Raw genomic sequence first — 16,764 nt, 5'->3', positions numbered from 1 at the left:
GACACAGGTTGAGAATCATTGCAATGATACTATAAGGAAATCATTTACCCTCTATATTTTGACATTGATGGATTGATATGGAAAAGCCCATCAGCAACTTTGAATGAGTACATGCACAGACTATATTTAAATACTGCCTCATGAATTTAAATATGTAATGTAGAAATATTTCCTTATGAACATAATTAATAAATTATACGAATTGGCTATACATCATGCCCTGCCCACTATAGATATAAATTAAGAATAATGACAAAAGTAATTAGCCACTAGTGCTCTGAAGTGCTGTATTTGTTGTTTTATTTTGCTACATATCTCATTTGTATACTCAATGGTATAGCATTATTCTAAAATTGGTAAAATAATGAAAATAAACAAGTGAGAAAATGGACCAAGGACAAAGTTGTGCTCCTACATTTTCCCATGCATCATCCAGGAAAATGGTCTAAATTCTAGAAAAGAATATGCTACTCACTGATAGTTTCAGTTTTTTGCAATTTCAATATATTTTCATGACACTATTATTTTTTTCTTAATGCTAGCAGCTAAGTACCTACAATATATCAAACAGTATGCTCAGATTTCCTAACTCTTGTTGATTATACATTACTAAAAAAAAACCCACAAAGAACCATTATTTGGAAAGATGCGGAAGAAAAATAAAGCTCTCACGGCCCTTTCAAAGTGTGAGACAAGAAATTAAAGCCAACATAAATGTAAAACACACTTTTTCAGTGTCTGAGTACTCACTCAGACATCAGCAATCCAGGTCAAAATATTCTCTTTGAACTTTAAAATCCATATCTCTTAATGGACAGAAATACCAAGTCATTGATGAATCCAGATGGAGGACAACATGAGATGGCAATTGAAAGCCCTTGAACTTGTGGCATATATTTTCTTATTTTCATTTATACATTACTCTTCTATTTCAGTTTGTAAGCCTAACCTTTCATGACCGAGCCCTCTCTTCAGCCCTACATGTTATTCTTAAGTATTTCATATACTATTCTTTTCTTGATACCAATGCTTATCATACTTTTACATTAAATTCAATGAGCGCATATTAGACAGTCATTTAATTGGGTGTATATCTGTTTATTATAAATTGTTAAATAGAATAGGAGACAGGACACAAAAGGAGTATTCCTAGAATTCATAAATGACCTCTTAAATAAGAACTAAATTACACAAAACTGTCTAGAAGAACACACGGCACAAAGACATATTAGACAAAGGAGATTTTTATCCATGCATTAAAATGTGCTTATTGTTTACTCTCCAAAAATATATGTGTTTAATTGAATTGGCAACCTTTATTTTGTTTCTGGGTCTTTTGACTTTAACAGTCTTCTATGGGATATTTTTCTTTCTCTTTAAAGTTCTGTCTAATAAATTTAAGGATGGGCAAAGATGTGCTCAATATCCAATTCTTTATTATAAACCCTTTCTGGTTTTGTTTGAGCATAAGATGAAATTTGCAAACAGATCAGTACCAGAGAAAAGGCATAAGCAGTTCTGGAGAATCTCCTGGGAAGTGAGCAAAGGAAACGTGCATGCTGCTGATGAATCATTTCAATATGGGTAAATTAGAATAAGCTTGCTGAAACAATTAGTGGAACTTCAAAAACTTGAAGACTTTTATGAAGTTCATTACTTTAAAGTAAGCCTTCTTTATTTTCAAATAAAAGCAAGCTGTGCTAATTTTATAAAGATAGTAAGAGAATCTGGAGTAGAAATGCTTAGAGAACTGTAAACTAGCGAGCACTAAGTGGCAATCTTTCCCCAGGTAGTGAAGAGTTCAAAGCTCTTGTTCTTATGAACCAGTGGGTTGATTTTCATTTATAACGAATGGTTACTAGTAATTCCTAGAAGTCCAAATAAAATTTTGATATTTCAGAAAAATATGGTGTTGAAGAAAACACGCATACTAGATTGTACAAATAGATTTGGAGTCTATTATTTTAAAGCCATTTGAAAGATGCTAGTTGCAGTCATGAAATAGGTCTTGATTTGCCCAGTTCCAAGGCCACACTCCTCAGGTACCAGTCATACACAGAAAGATAACCAAGGAAAGTATCACTGGCTGAGGTAAAGGTCAGTGTATAAATCTTTTGCTTACATAAATGAAGCTTCCTATTTCAACTAAGAGTCAAAACAAAAGATGCTATACAAACTGTAGACTCTGTATTACATTCTGGAAAAAATGAAACAAAGGAAAAAACACAATATTACTATTTCAAAGAGGCACTTCATGCTGGTAGGGGCCTCATATAGCTGTCTCTTCAGAGGTTCTGCCAGAACATGACAAATACAGAGGCAGATGCTAGCAGCTAACCATTGAACTGAGGATGGGGTCCTCATCAGAGGAGTTAAGAGAAAGGATTGAAGAAGTTGAAGGGACTTGCAACCCCATAAGAACAACAATATCAACCAACCAGAGCTCCCAGGGACTAAACTACTATCCAAAGAGAACACATGGACAGACCCATGACTCCAGATGCATAGATAGCAGAGAATGGCCTTGTTGGGCACCAATGAGAGAAGCCCTTAGTCCTGACAAAGCTGAACCCCAGGGCAGGGGAATGTCAGGTCGGGAAGGGGGTTTGGTTGGGTGGGGGGAACACCCTCTCATATAAGAAGGGGGAGGTGAGATGGGATAGGGAGTTTATGGATTGGAAACTGGGAAAGCGGATAACATTTGAAATGTAAATAAAAATATCAATTACAAAATAAAAAATTATTGGGTTTATTTAATGATTTTTTTCTTGAAAGGGAGAAAAATGATGAACTTATTCCACTTGAAATAATTTTAAAAAAAGACCAAAATGAATGTATACCTTAAATCTATAGTTTTGGAATAGGGGGACAGATTTTTGTGCCCAATCCCCACTGTCAAGGACATGCAAAAAGGTCACTGGTTTTCAAAATAAAAATTCTAGTCAAATATGAAAAAATAATAATAAAGAGGCACTTCTTAGCTCAGTAATCATGTCTTAATGAAAAAGTATAAGACTCAGCCCTTTAGCATCTTTTAGTAAGGAGTTAAAAAGTAAAAGAAAGAAAGAATGAAAGAAAGAACAAAAGAAAGAAAGAAAAGGAAAGAAAAAATGTTAGCGCTGACTACTCAGTATTTTATTTATAATTCCTTTCCTTGCTTAAACTATTTTTATTTGAAAAAATATTTAAAATTATTTTGAGCAACATATTTTCTATGGTTTGTTAACACATTCATTTTGTTTTGAAAATTATGCTTTCTGAATGTACCTTGTTCTCCATTTATCCTGGTCAGAAATGTGAGCTCCATCTATTAACTAGGCTTCTCCAGAAGCAGACTGTATTTTCTGTCTGCTTTTTATTGATGCATGGTTTTCGTGTGTGTGTGTGTGTGTGTGTGTGTGTGTGTGTGTGTGTGTGTGTGTGTGTGTGTGTCTGTGTGTGTGTGTGTTTCATACGTCAAAATATTTAAGTAAAATCTAAGATAAAATTAAATAATAGTACAGGAATATAAATCAATTTAAGATACTACGAAAGAACTCAATTAATTTCAAAGTGTATTAACATGAACTATACACTTTTTGAATAGCAGCAAAAAGATTTCTTTCTAAGTAAACTACAACCAATTTCAGCTCATTGTTCTGAACACTATGTATTATTCACCCTTCATATCAGCATCATATTGAAACATGGAAGTTCCTAAAATTAATTTATTTTCAGATTATTCTGGGACTTAACTAGCACAATTACCGTTATACAAATAGAAATTAAATACAAGAATATAGTCTTTGGGAAGACTTACAGCATTAATATTAGGAAAACTTTGGGATTTCTATTCTACAATCAACTTGATAATATTTTTTACATTTCTCTACTGTATCATTGGGGAAATTAAGAGGAGTCACTGGGGAAAGGCTACTGAATTCAGGAAGAGCCATTTCCAAGCACAGTTAAAAGTTCAACTCCTTACACTTTGTGGCTTCTTCCTTCTTCAGTTCGTCTGCTCATCTCAGTCTCTGCCCAAGTCCATCTTCTCCGATATTGCAGTACTAGCACACTGAATTTGACATGGTATTTAGTCATCAAATTGCATATAGTAAGCTTAAAAAAAGAAAGTTACCCAAAGATTTTTAAAAATTAGAATCCAGATAACCAGCATAGGTAAAATTATAAATACTGAGTTTGGATTAATGAAGGGATGAATTTCAAGGCAAATATTTAAAACTGAAGTGTCCTGGAATCAACAGGGAAAATGCGTTCATGATATCACAAAAAGATCATTACCTAAACAGTTCCCAAGTAAAATGAACAGTAATAAAAAATTTTTGGCCCCACCTCTAAACATAGAACTACAGATAACTAAGGATACAGAGACAGGAAAAAATAGAGTTCTATGGGATTGAGCCCCTTGACACATTAATTAATTCCAAAAAAAAATCGTCCTTGAAATCATGTACATACAAACAACATTAAATGGATTCAGCAGAGTATATTTATGCATTTCTTTATCTATACAAATATGTGATGATTACAAAGAAAAAGAAGCCACAAACCCAAGAAACATTGATGGTGATAGGAGGAAGAAAGGTGAAGGAGAGAAATAATTAAAATTTAATTTAAAATTAAATTTAAAAAATTAAATTTAAAATTAAATTTAAAAAATTTAAATTTTATTAATTTAATTTTTATTAAATTGTACTAATTTAAACTTTTTACACATATATACAATTTAATAAAAATAAATACTAATCAACTATGAAATGCATCCCTGGCTTATCTTATTTTATCATTAGAAGGAACGTGTTTTCATTTCACCAGAGTTCTATGTTAATGTGCCCTGTCCTATAAGAACCAAAAGTGCAAGCATTTGCTCTTCACGATGCTTTTGTTTAATTCTCCTATAGCAGTTCTTTCATACTATTACAGATGGGAACACTTTGTCCTGATCCTCAGTTTAGTAATAGGTGTTATTCCCTTTTTCGCTAAACCATTGGTTCATCATTCTCACCATCCCCCTGCTCATTGATTGCACAAATAATTTTTGCATCTACAAATAATTTGGTTTAATAAGTAACACACCATAATACATAAAATCAATTCAACATGTTTATATCTGAGTGTGTGGCTTTATATATATGAACCATCTTATTAAAGCATCATGAATATTCCCTACATATATCTATGGCCTTTTAATATTTTTGAAGAATAAAATGATGTTGTCCAATTTAGGAGCTGCTGAAGTTTTATTTAGAACTAAGAGATACTTATATTTCTGTATTGACCATCTATCTGACAATAACTATCTACATAGTTCTTATCAAAGACATAGACTGTGCTCATGAACAAAGTCTATAAAACTGAAACAGCAAATGCACAAACAAACAAAAAAGCAAAATAAATTTGCCAGTCTCTGAACATGACAATAGTTAAACTATATTGTCTCTTCACCTTGTGTATGCATTTGCTTGTTTTCTTTATGAAAATTTAAGTACACTCTTTACACAATAATATTCTATATTTATATAAAATTTCAGAAAATGTTAATGTAAAAGTAAAAATTTATTAACAGCAAGTTAACAGGCATATTATAGTACATCACATGGCTATATCAACATTTTGTAAATATTCATGAACCTTTGTGCTTAAATTGCTTTCAAAAATTTCTCATTTGTACATAATGGTGTTATGAATGTTTTTTCCACAGAAACTTTTACAAATTTATCATTATATCTTCAGGGTAGTTAACAGAGAAATGAGTTATTATCACAAGGCATATAAACATGACAGAATCTTCTTGGTAATTACTAGTTATTGTCTACACACATTGAATGTGTCAGTAGCAGTGAGAAAAATTCCACTTTGTAGCAGCTTTAACACATATTATGAATTTTGTATATGAAATTATTTTCTCATGTATTAAATTTTATTCAGCTGACAGGATATGAACACTTGCACACACACACACACACACACACACACACACACACACTCACACACACACACATACAGAGAGAGAGAGAGAGAGAGAGAGAGAGAGAGAGAGAGAGAGAGAGAGATCCCTACATTCATTCAAGGGAGAAACTTTAATACTGGAATATATCAACAATACTGAAATATTTCCTTTGTATATGTAGACACTTATATGCAGTAACCAAATCATTCAGCAATGTATATAATGATAACCATTAATATCCTTTTATGTCTCTGAAGTACATAAAAAACTTTTATCTTCAGAGCAAAGATCATTCACTAGTAGTTATTGATTGGTATTTGAGATCAATTATTGAAAAAACAGTGCCTGCGTGCCTTAAATTATAAAATATTCCTTTCGGTATAGGAAGTATTCACTTAAAAACCAACAACTGGGACTGGAAAGAAAACTCTGTATTTATCTGTAACTCCCATTCAAGGGAATCCAATGCCTTCTTCTGATCTCCACAGACATCTGGATGAGGAGTGGCAAATTGGTAAAATAAATGTAGTATACATGTATACTCATAAGCACACAGACAGCCACAAACACACTCAATACATAAGTATTAAATATTAACTTAACATATAAATAATTGTGTCACTTTCATAGCTTCATTGTAGTTTCACTGACATATTGTCATGCACTCCTCTATTGTTTACAACTCCTCTTTAGTTAACAACAAACCACTTCTTACTGAATCCATTGTAGCAGTGGCTATCCTTGAGCATGTGAGCATTTATTTAGGACATGAAGTAATAATGATTATTGTTTTATTAAAGCAGACGCCCATTTTACTTTTACAAGAATATACAGAATTATTTCTTTACAAAGCCTATAATTATTTTATTTTTACATTTTTACAAATGTATCTGAGCATATCAGTTTATCCACATCAACACAGAGTCTCAATGTTAGAATCTTCTATTGTTATTGCTGGCTCATTCTTGAGCTTTTGTCATTAACTTTACATTCACCTAAATGTGTATCAAATTTGAATCTTAATGTTATAGGCAGTGACTTTCTATGGAAAGGAGTATCTACTTGTAGATGGAATCACCTTACATTTCAGTTCTCCCTAATTAATAATTTGATATTTTCCTGTCAAAATTTCTCTCAAGCTTTTATGTTTCCTAATATGATTAATTGATATAACCATGTATCAATTATATTTACAGACTTTTGCTGATTGTTTAAGGACATTGCATCTTGGCCATTGTTTGTCTGATTACTTATCATGTAGCTGATTACCGTATACATATAGCTTAGGTCTTGTTTATAACATTAAATATCCCAATATTTAATTTAAGCCACATGGCATTGATCTACTTCTGCATGATTTATTCTAGCAATATTTTTTATTTAGATAAAATACCTTGATTTCAAATTTTATCAGTAAAGTATAAATATATGTCTATACCTAGCTACATGCATTTTTGTATACATATAGTAATTATTCTATTTTCTAAAATGAATGAATTAATATGTTACAAGAGAAAATGACATATATGAAATGTTATGAGAATGATTTCTTCAATTATTTTTGTCCTAGATCCTAGAATAAAATTTGCCAAAGGGTTAAATAGTATTCACAAGGTTACAAACCTGCATATGAAGATATGTCTTAAAAATAACTTCTTTTGATTCCATATTTAATTATCATTTTTGTCACATAAAATGTATCTTCAATTTTCAAGTTACCGTTTTATTATTGTATATAACATTTTATATTTTTTACCTTAATTATTTTCTCTAGTCTCTAAGGTCAAGATATTGTATGTGTTTAATATGACTTTTTCATTTTGTTTTTATTGTTATTTTAAAGTCAATATTGCTATGTTGCTACAACTTTGTTTATATAAATGAAAATATACTCCTACTGTGACATATTTTTTCATTTAATATAAACACATTCAAGTGATGTTCTATGGATAGGAGTATAGTAATTTATGTATAGGAGTATATAGCATGCTCTGTCGTGTATTAATTACTTAACTTGGTATAGGTGTGGCTTCATTCATTTGGAGGGCTGATTTCTGGGTGAACTCAGAGAGTATCTAGGGCTGAGTGAGCATTACTCTTTATTCCCAAGTTCATGAAAGATGACTTCTTGTCTGTTTGATTAATGGGAAGCCTGACAAAAATATATATTAAATAACGAGACCAGAGTCTATTGCCTCTACTCTAGGCTCATTATCAGTGGATTTGTGTATAAGCAACTGATTCTTTGGATCAAAGTTCAAAGCTCTGTATAAAACAGAAATCTGCATGTAACTGTCTTTTCAGGATCTGATACACAATAGCTTTATTAATATAATCCCCATGTACCTCCACTATCCCATCCCTGTGGCCAGATTTTCATTTCCTGAAAACAATTGCTTTCTTTTTCTCTCTCTTTTTACTCTAATTGCAAATTGCCCTTTTACTTCTGGGATGCAGACTAATACAGAGTCTTCAGAAGAATCCTGGTACACTGGAAATGTGATTTAGTAGTCAAACAGGAATATACCTACATCTGTCCCTTCTCCTAAACCCTCTCACAAAGTCAGAGTTACATTGTAATCCAGTATTTGACTATAATTTTCCTTGAGGATACAGGTTCTTTACTTACTTTTCATTTCCTTCCCCATGCCGACATGGGGTACTGCACGTGGCACATTGTTACTCCTGGACTAGTTCATACTGTACCTAAATGCCAATTTCAGTCAAACCAGTTTTCTTATGGCACATTTTGACCATTATTTCTAATTTGAAACCTCGGGCTTCAGCTATACGGCATTTCCTAAGGCCTCTTTTCTGAGTTCTAGTGAAGGTATATCATTTTAGATGTTAATGATTGGGTCTTTTGTGCTGGCCTCTGGGTATATAGGCTTGAGATCATATTCTAAAAAGGTATTTTCAATTCCTTTTTTTTTCTAGAACAAAATTTGCTGCATGGATAAAAAAAAAGTTCACATTGTGCAAAGCCATCATATACATATGTGACTTGGAAAACATCTCTCTTTTAATCCTGTTTTATTTAAATTCTTTTCACTCTTACAGTCATTCTAGTTGCTCATGACACAAACTCTTGACTTGATATTTATTACTATGTGGTCTCTGTTGGGTGTGTGTACTATTTCTTGATCTCTGTTGCTGTCTCTGTATTTTATGAATGTGTTGAGGCTGAGGGTTGCTTGGTAGAGCACGCTTTTGAATTCCTGTCTATTGTTGCCACAGGGTGCTAGCGCAAATGTGTAGGTATGTGCTACAAGAGAGCAGTTTCTGAAAGGGTCCACAGGAAGGAGGAAAGCTTAGTCTGCCATGAGGTTTGGTGGAATCTCTGAGCACTGGAGTCAGAGAAAAAGAATAGGTCCCTGCAAATTGTTTAAAATTTGTTTAAAATCCAAAGTTAAAGAGGAAATAATAGAAGTGTGATCTATAACATGAAATTTTTGTAATATCCCAAACTAAGTAAGAAAAGATAGGACAATGTTTATTTTCAGCATTTTTCTAGACTATGTTTCAACACCAGAAAATTTCCAAATGCCATCATATTTCAAAGACTCATATTACGCATTATCTTTCCTTTTCTTAGTTGGAAAACATATGTCAATGTGAAATTCTAGTTCTTGGTATCAACTTCTCAGCATCATGAACATGCCCACACCTGATATAATATGATTCATATTCATTTACATAAAATTCTGATTCAATCTAAATCTGTTGCTTAGGTAGGGACACAATTTATGTTTTTTTCTTACCTGGGCAAGTCTAAGATAATAAAAAGCATTAACAAAAAGGAAATCTTAATCAGTGAATGGTAGCTCATGTCCCTTTCATAGCTTGTGACAATGAAGAATGTCAGTAGGGAGAACTACAGGTCTTTGTGATGGCAATTTATAGCACTGCCTTGGTTGATATCCTTAGATACCCACGTACTAATATCATAAGCAACATTCTCTGTTATTTGAAAAAATCTCAAATCTAGAGACTTCAGAAGTGGAAGCCGAGTGATTATTGGAACACAGAAAGCAGACACTGCTCTGAACAACTTAAGGAGACACTATACTCAATATAAACAAAAGGTGGAGTGAATCATTGACAGCTTTTTTGTGTGGGAAATCTAGAGGTCAGGTAAAATATAAACTGAACATTCCTTCTATAGATATATGTGAAAGCAAAACTGTAGACAGCATTCCAATTGTTATTCTGATCTCCAGTTATGGAACAATATATCTGCATGTGCTAGTTCATTTTTTTATTGCTATAACAAAATACCCAAAGCAATCCAATCTACCAATAAAATACATTCATTTAATACATTGTCTTGAAAGCTGAAAGTTCATAATGGGGCTGTTCCAATAGTTTGTTTTGGGGCACCCATTCATTTCTATGTAATCCAAGAAAGGAGAAGAGTTCAAGGCTTAGCATTCGAAACAGGAAACAAATAGCCTAGAAATTCCACAGTTGAGTCTGAGAACAGAGTCCCCAGTCTATAAGTCTTCAACCCCATATACACCTTAAACTGAGGACCAAGCTTTCTGTCATGAACACTTGGGGAACAAATGGCATCTGAACCATAGCCAGAGCACTGGATGACAAAGTATTTTAATTTTCATACAGTGGAGATACCAGCTGAAAAGAAAAGTGTCTCCCAAGTTTGTATTTTTGTATTTGTCATTGGTTTTACATCATATCATATCTTACAGTATTTTGTCACAAATAACAATATATATATATATATATATATATATATATATATATATATACCAGTAGAACAGAAGTAAAATCATAGAGCAGAACATAGGAACTAATGAGTGAGGGGGTGTAAAGCGAATGGTTTGAGAATATAAATATGGCAGAAATGCGTCTGACAAAATTGTGTACATGCATTTAAGGGTCATTGCATAAAGGTGCCATGCACAATAAGCATATATGATGAAAATTAAAATAAAAACAGAAATAACAAAAAACAATAACAATGACAAAAAAATCTCTTTATATACTTGCAGTATAGCAAATAGATACACAAAGCATAATGTTACAGAGCAAATGTAGTTTGCTCAGCTCCTGCAGGAAAACATTCTCTTCAAGCTTGCAATGCGGCTGGTTTTATGTTTGGTAATGTAAACATTTCGTCCTTCCTCAAAGTAACCTGAAACAGTGTCCTCTTCCTGCCAATGCGGAAAATAAAACTTACGGAAGAGAGGACTCTGTGGAAGATCATATTTCTATAGGGTCTATTACAGTCAAAACTGTTTCAGGAAACTAATTCAGTCTGGAAAGAAGGCCCTGCTTCATTGCAGCCAAGAAGATTCCAGGTCACAGCTGAAGTGCAGAGAGAGTCACTTAAAGTGGGAACACTTGTTTTTTTACAACTTCGAAATAAACTGTATTGACTAGACACTCTGAAGAAAAAGAAAGAACGAAAAAAAAAAAAAAACCAGAATTCATTACATTAAGTCTGACCAACCCACATGGGGATATACAGGCCAAATAACGATACATTCCAGTCAAAATATGATATCAAGAGTGCATTTTTATGCTTTTGCTACAGCTTTTTACCCTAGTATTTTCACAAATATTAGACAAACCAGTGCCCTGCAGGATTTTATGAAGATAAGCATGCGTGAAAGTTGAGTCTCCTAAGTATTAATCACTGTCTAATGATCAGTCAGGGCCTTCTGATGCCAAGCTGTCCTAAAATGAAATGTCATCTAGAAACTTCGCTTCCTCACCAGTAGAGCAGTGGCATGAACTGAAGGTTCCACAGCACCTGCTTTATTGGCTCAGTTGCTCAGTCCTAAAGCACAGTGTGAGTTTAAGATGATTACCATTTTATTATCATTGTGGGGCTCCTTATTTTCAACCAGACCATTTTTTTTAAGTTATGGAAAAGAAGCCAAGGTGGATCTCAGAAAATGTGGGTACATCCTTCACTATCGCAGGAGAAATAGTTCAGGTGAACGGTGAATTTAGCTCATTTCTTCTCATTATCAAGTGCAACCCATTGCCCAAAGGGACTAGAGGACGAGGCATTACTAGGAGAACTTAAATGCCAAGACTTGGTTGGAGTATTGCTTTCATTAAATGAGTGCGATATTGCTTTTCCTCTGAGCTCATGTACCACTGATATCAGAAAAAATTTCTATCATCCTAATTCATAATTTCATTAATGGTATACTTCTATTCTAACAGTCATTATTTATTAATAGAAAAACAACATGATTTATTTGACAATGAATAGAGTTGTTTATTAAGACAAAATTAAACATGGATAGCAAAACCTAAGGTTCTATATTTTTGATGCTGAGTTATGAAAATATGTGAACCACTTAGCTTTTGAAGAATTTTTATTTTATATTATAAAAGAATTAAAGGGTGAAATATATTTCTGCATTAGATAACATCAAGAACAGTGAGAATTCTGATTAACATTTGAATGTTCTTTTATTTCTTTAGCCCTTACATTTTATCTAGAATGGATATGGAATGAGCTATTTATTCAACGACCACAAATAAGGGATTTAAGGAACATGGAGAATAATTAAACCAGAAACAAATCACTAATAGTGGCTATAATTCAGAAACACACTAGAAATATTATTTTTAAATATATTACCTCAAGTATACAGGGGTAATAATAGCTGTTATTTTAGAAGCAGTAAACAGAATACATAAGCATTAATCACTAGTAAATCTCAAATTTTTATTGCCTTAAAATTTCTAGACTTATTAAAATTAGGAAGACTTGATCTTCAATATAGCTACAATGTCTTCTCTAATACAAGTTTACAAAGCTGTTGAAAGGAGTTTCTGTGTATTTAAGATTTCAATATAAAACTTTAAACTATATGCTATGTAAGAAATATAGGAACAGTCATAATTTTATGTATTTTATAGTAAATTCTGAACTAAATTATTCCTTCCCATCCATAATCATACATTCTGCTGATTTTTGAAATAATTTTACTATCATAAACCTATGTATTTATTAATAATTATATCATGGTTTAATATATATTTGAGATTATAATAAGATATTTCTGGAATTATTTTTGTATTATATGTGGAAATAATTTCTATTTATATAAAGTTTCTGTGATTATTACTATACAGAAAATAAAGTACACTGTGCTATACTTACTTAGTTATTTTTAACTTATTATTTTATTAAAGTGAAATATAATTACTTAATTTCCTTTCTATCTCCTTCCTTCTACCCATTCAATGATTGTTTCCTACCTCAATTACTTCCATCAAATTCAGTCACTTCTTTAATCATTCTTGTTATTTATACATATAACAAACATAAAAACAACCTTTACAGTTCATTCAGTCTTGCCTGTGTGCTGTATTTCTAGAGCATATGACTTGGTACTGGATAATCAGTCAGGAGGCTAATCCTAGTGGTAGACTTACTTTCTCTTTTTCAACACTTGTTATTTGCTTATAGTACTAATCTAGGTATAGGCACACTGAGGTTTCCCCATCTATGCTGGGATGTCAACTTGTGTTGGACTGGTTTTCAGAACTTTTGGGGGCAGTCTTGCTGTATAGAAGTCATGGATGTTGCTACTCTATCAAAGCTAGAAGGCATAATCTCTCTCACAGAGCACTTCCTGGTCCTCTGACTCTTACAATCCTTCTCCCCCTCCTCTGGAATTATCTCTGAGCCTTAGGTGTAAGAATTGTAGGGACACTCTACAGTCAGTTGTTCTTTGCAATTTTATTAGATATATCTTTCTGTGATGATATACTTCATGGTTTATAACATGTTTATTTGATAAGAGGTGAAATCTTCACTTAACTGTGGGTGTAAATATTTATAAGAGTTAAAAGTAACACTAGTAGAGAAAAGTGGCCATGCTTTAAGATCTATGACTTCATTATCCACATAGTTCCTCCTGTGACTTGTGACGTAAGCCTAACTAGACCTCTGTTGGTTACCATAACTATGGTAAGTTCCACTATCGCACTTTTGTGGATATCTTGCTATGGTGATTATTACTGTGTTTGATAAAATCTATAACTGAATTGGATCGTTAATTGTTTTCCTTCCTTAATAGCTTGCTCATCATTTTCCATTTCTTTGAAAGTTATTCATCAGTGAGTGAAGTTTTTGTTCAGTTACAGCTCTAATCTTCTGAATCCAGTATAAAAAATGCTTTGTATCTTCAGAAATAGGAATTTGCTTTCAATGTCTAAGAGGTAACTAAATGTAATAGCAATAGGTTCAGTTGTTTTAGTCTCTCTGAACCAAAAATTTGGAAGGAGGAGACTTATGCCTGCCACTGGGGTTTTGTTAGATAGCCTATGATTTTTTGAGAAGCATTATCATTTCAAATAAAATAACTTCAAACATTATATATGTTTGAGCTTCTTCAACACTTCCCCTAATTCAACCATAGGGGTCTCCAACTTCAGTTCAATGGTTGGGTTTAAGTGTCTGTTTCTGTCTTGGTTAACTGTTGGTAGGGCCTCTTAGAGGACAGCCATGCTAGCCCCCTGTCTACAAGCACAACATACAATTAGTGCTAGTGCCATGCCTTGGTGACCCTTCCCCCCATGAGATGTATCCCAATCTCTTCTCCATTTTTAACCCTGCAATTCTTTTGGACAAGAACAGTTTTGGGTCAGAAATTTTGACTGTGGATTAGTAACCCTGTCTCTCCTCTTCATACCCTGTCTATCTACTGCAGGTGCATCTTTGAGCTCCCTATCCCCAGTGTTGAGCACTTTGGCTAAGGTCACTCCCACTGAGCCCTTAGACTCCCTTACCTCCAAGGTCTCTGGTACTTTCTAGAATGTCTCTCCACCTCCCTGCTCCCGTTGTTGCTCATCTCCATTCATTCTCTTGGCTCTCTGGTCTTCTTTCCTATCCCCAACCCATACCTGATCCTATTCCCCTTTTACCCCCTCTTCCCCTCTCCCACCCAGATCCCACCATTCCTCTACCTCCCCTGAGTGATTATCTCCATCCCCCTTCTAAGTGGAATTGAAGTATCCTCATTTGAGCCTTTCTGTTTGTTATACTTCTTAAGGTCTATGGGTTGTATCCTGGGTATTGTGTACCTTTTTGTATATTAGCTAGTGAGTACCTATGATGTATGTAATTTTGGGTCTGAGTTGCCTTACTCAGAATGGTATTTTATAGACAAACGGATATTTGTCTGAAAAATTCATGATATCCTCATTTTTAAGACCTGAAGAGTATTCCATTGCATAAATTAACTACATTTTCTGTATCCATTCTTTGGTTGAGGGATATCTGGGTTGTTCCTTCCTTCTAGCTATTACAATTAAGGCTTCTATGAACAGCCTTATTGTTTTCTTTTATCTTAATACAATACAATTATCTATTTTCTTCACACATGAGAAGAGAACAGTATTTTTCTCCCTTTTAGTTGATAAGATTTTCACAATATCAAAAAGTTATTCTGTCAATATTAATAATAATACCAAAATGACTGGTGACTTTTTTAGGCTATAATTTTATTTTAACACACACACACACACACACTCTCTCTCTCTCTCTCTCTCTCTCTCTCTCTCTCTCTCTCTCTCTCTCTCTCTCTCTGCCAGTCCTGCTCTCTCTTTCTCTGTCTCTCTGTCTCTTGCTTTCTTTTTATCTCTCTCTGTCTCTGTTCCTCTGTCTCTGTCTTTTTCTGTCTTTGTGTCTCTCTCTGTTTCTCTCTCAATGTCTCTCCTGTCTCTCTGACTTACTTCCCTCTTGCATCACTGGTTTTGAGACAGAGTCTTCAGGAAGTACCTCAGGCTAGCCTAGAACTGGCAAACCTCAAATCTAGCCAGAGAAATGTTTTCATGAAGGTGTGAACCACTATACCAGATACTTATTTTATTTAATTGATTAAAACTTATATATCAAAATATATTTATACTTTGTTTGAGTCCTTAAAGTTTTCACTTAGACTGATTAACAATTGAACTAATTTAAGCAGAGAAAATTAAACTGGCATTATTTAAAAACACTATATGTTCCAAATTTCATTACGCAATATGAGAACCAAGGTAATGATATTATGAGATCAAAATGAAGACCATCTAAATTTTGCATTAATAATTAAAAAACAGTCCATGCTAGCCATGCTATCACCGGTTACGCTCTAGTAACACAATTTCCCAACCCCTATGGTCCCCATGCAGCATCTGCCCAACTCACTATTTGCTTGCTGAGGAACTACTCACATTCCCAGCCACCACCACCCTGGGGTGGGGGTGGGAGGCTAGCTGTCACAAATCCCAGTAACCTAGTAAATCAGATCCAGGACACCAAGAGTTCCAGTAGGTCAGCACAGCATGTTTGTCTATGAATCTCACTGAAACTGTACATTCTGCAGTATACAAATCTCAAAGCAAAATTTAAGTATCAGTTTGCCCAGTGTGTACAGACTCATTAGGATAAAATTCTGCTTTTTGACCATGCAAAAGACAGTCTTTTTATGAGCCAATTTTATTAATAACAAAATAAATGTTTTTATTCGTGCCATATGAGGGATGGCACAAAGAATCGTTACCTTTTTTTGTTTGATTCTCTTGAATCTAGTTCTTTAGGAGGTCTGCCTCTGTCAAGTAGGATCCATATAATATCTCTGGAAGGTGTGCAGAGTCTCTTCACTTTTTCTTAAAACGCAAAGGCAAAGCCTTTTTCCCAAATCAGCATGTACTTTAGCCCATAACCAGAAAATTCATGTAACCCAGTAAATCAAAACTCTAGCGACTTGTAATTTATCAGTCAGATTTATATCAATAAATTCTCAACCCACAAAATACCAACACAATGAACTCAGATA

The 16,764-nt window shown here is 33.5% G+C and overlaps 1 protein-coding gene across 1 annotated transcript in view; it reads left to right on the top strand.

Annotated features, from left to right (window-relative positions):
• The window catches only part of Fstl5 (follistatin like 5), a 586,654-nt gene that overhangs the window by 566,555 nt on the left and 3,335 nt on the right, over positions 1-16,764 (top strand). The gene's annotated exons all lie outside the window — the stretch shown is intronic.

Source organism: Rattus rattus, chromosome 3, assembly GCF_011064425.1.
Source record: "Rattus rattus isolate New Zealand chromosome 3, Rrattus_CSIRO_v1, whole genome shotgun sequence".
Classification (NCBI taxonomy): Eukaryota; Metazoa; Chordata; class Mammalia; order Rodentia; family Muridae; genus Rattus; species Rattus rattus.
This window is presented reverse-complemented; position numbering and strand designations above follow the sequence as displayed.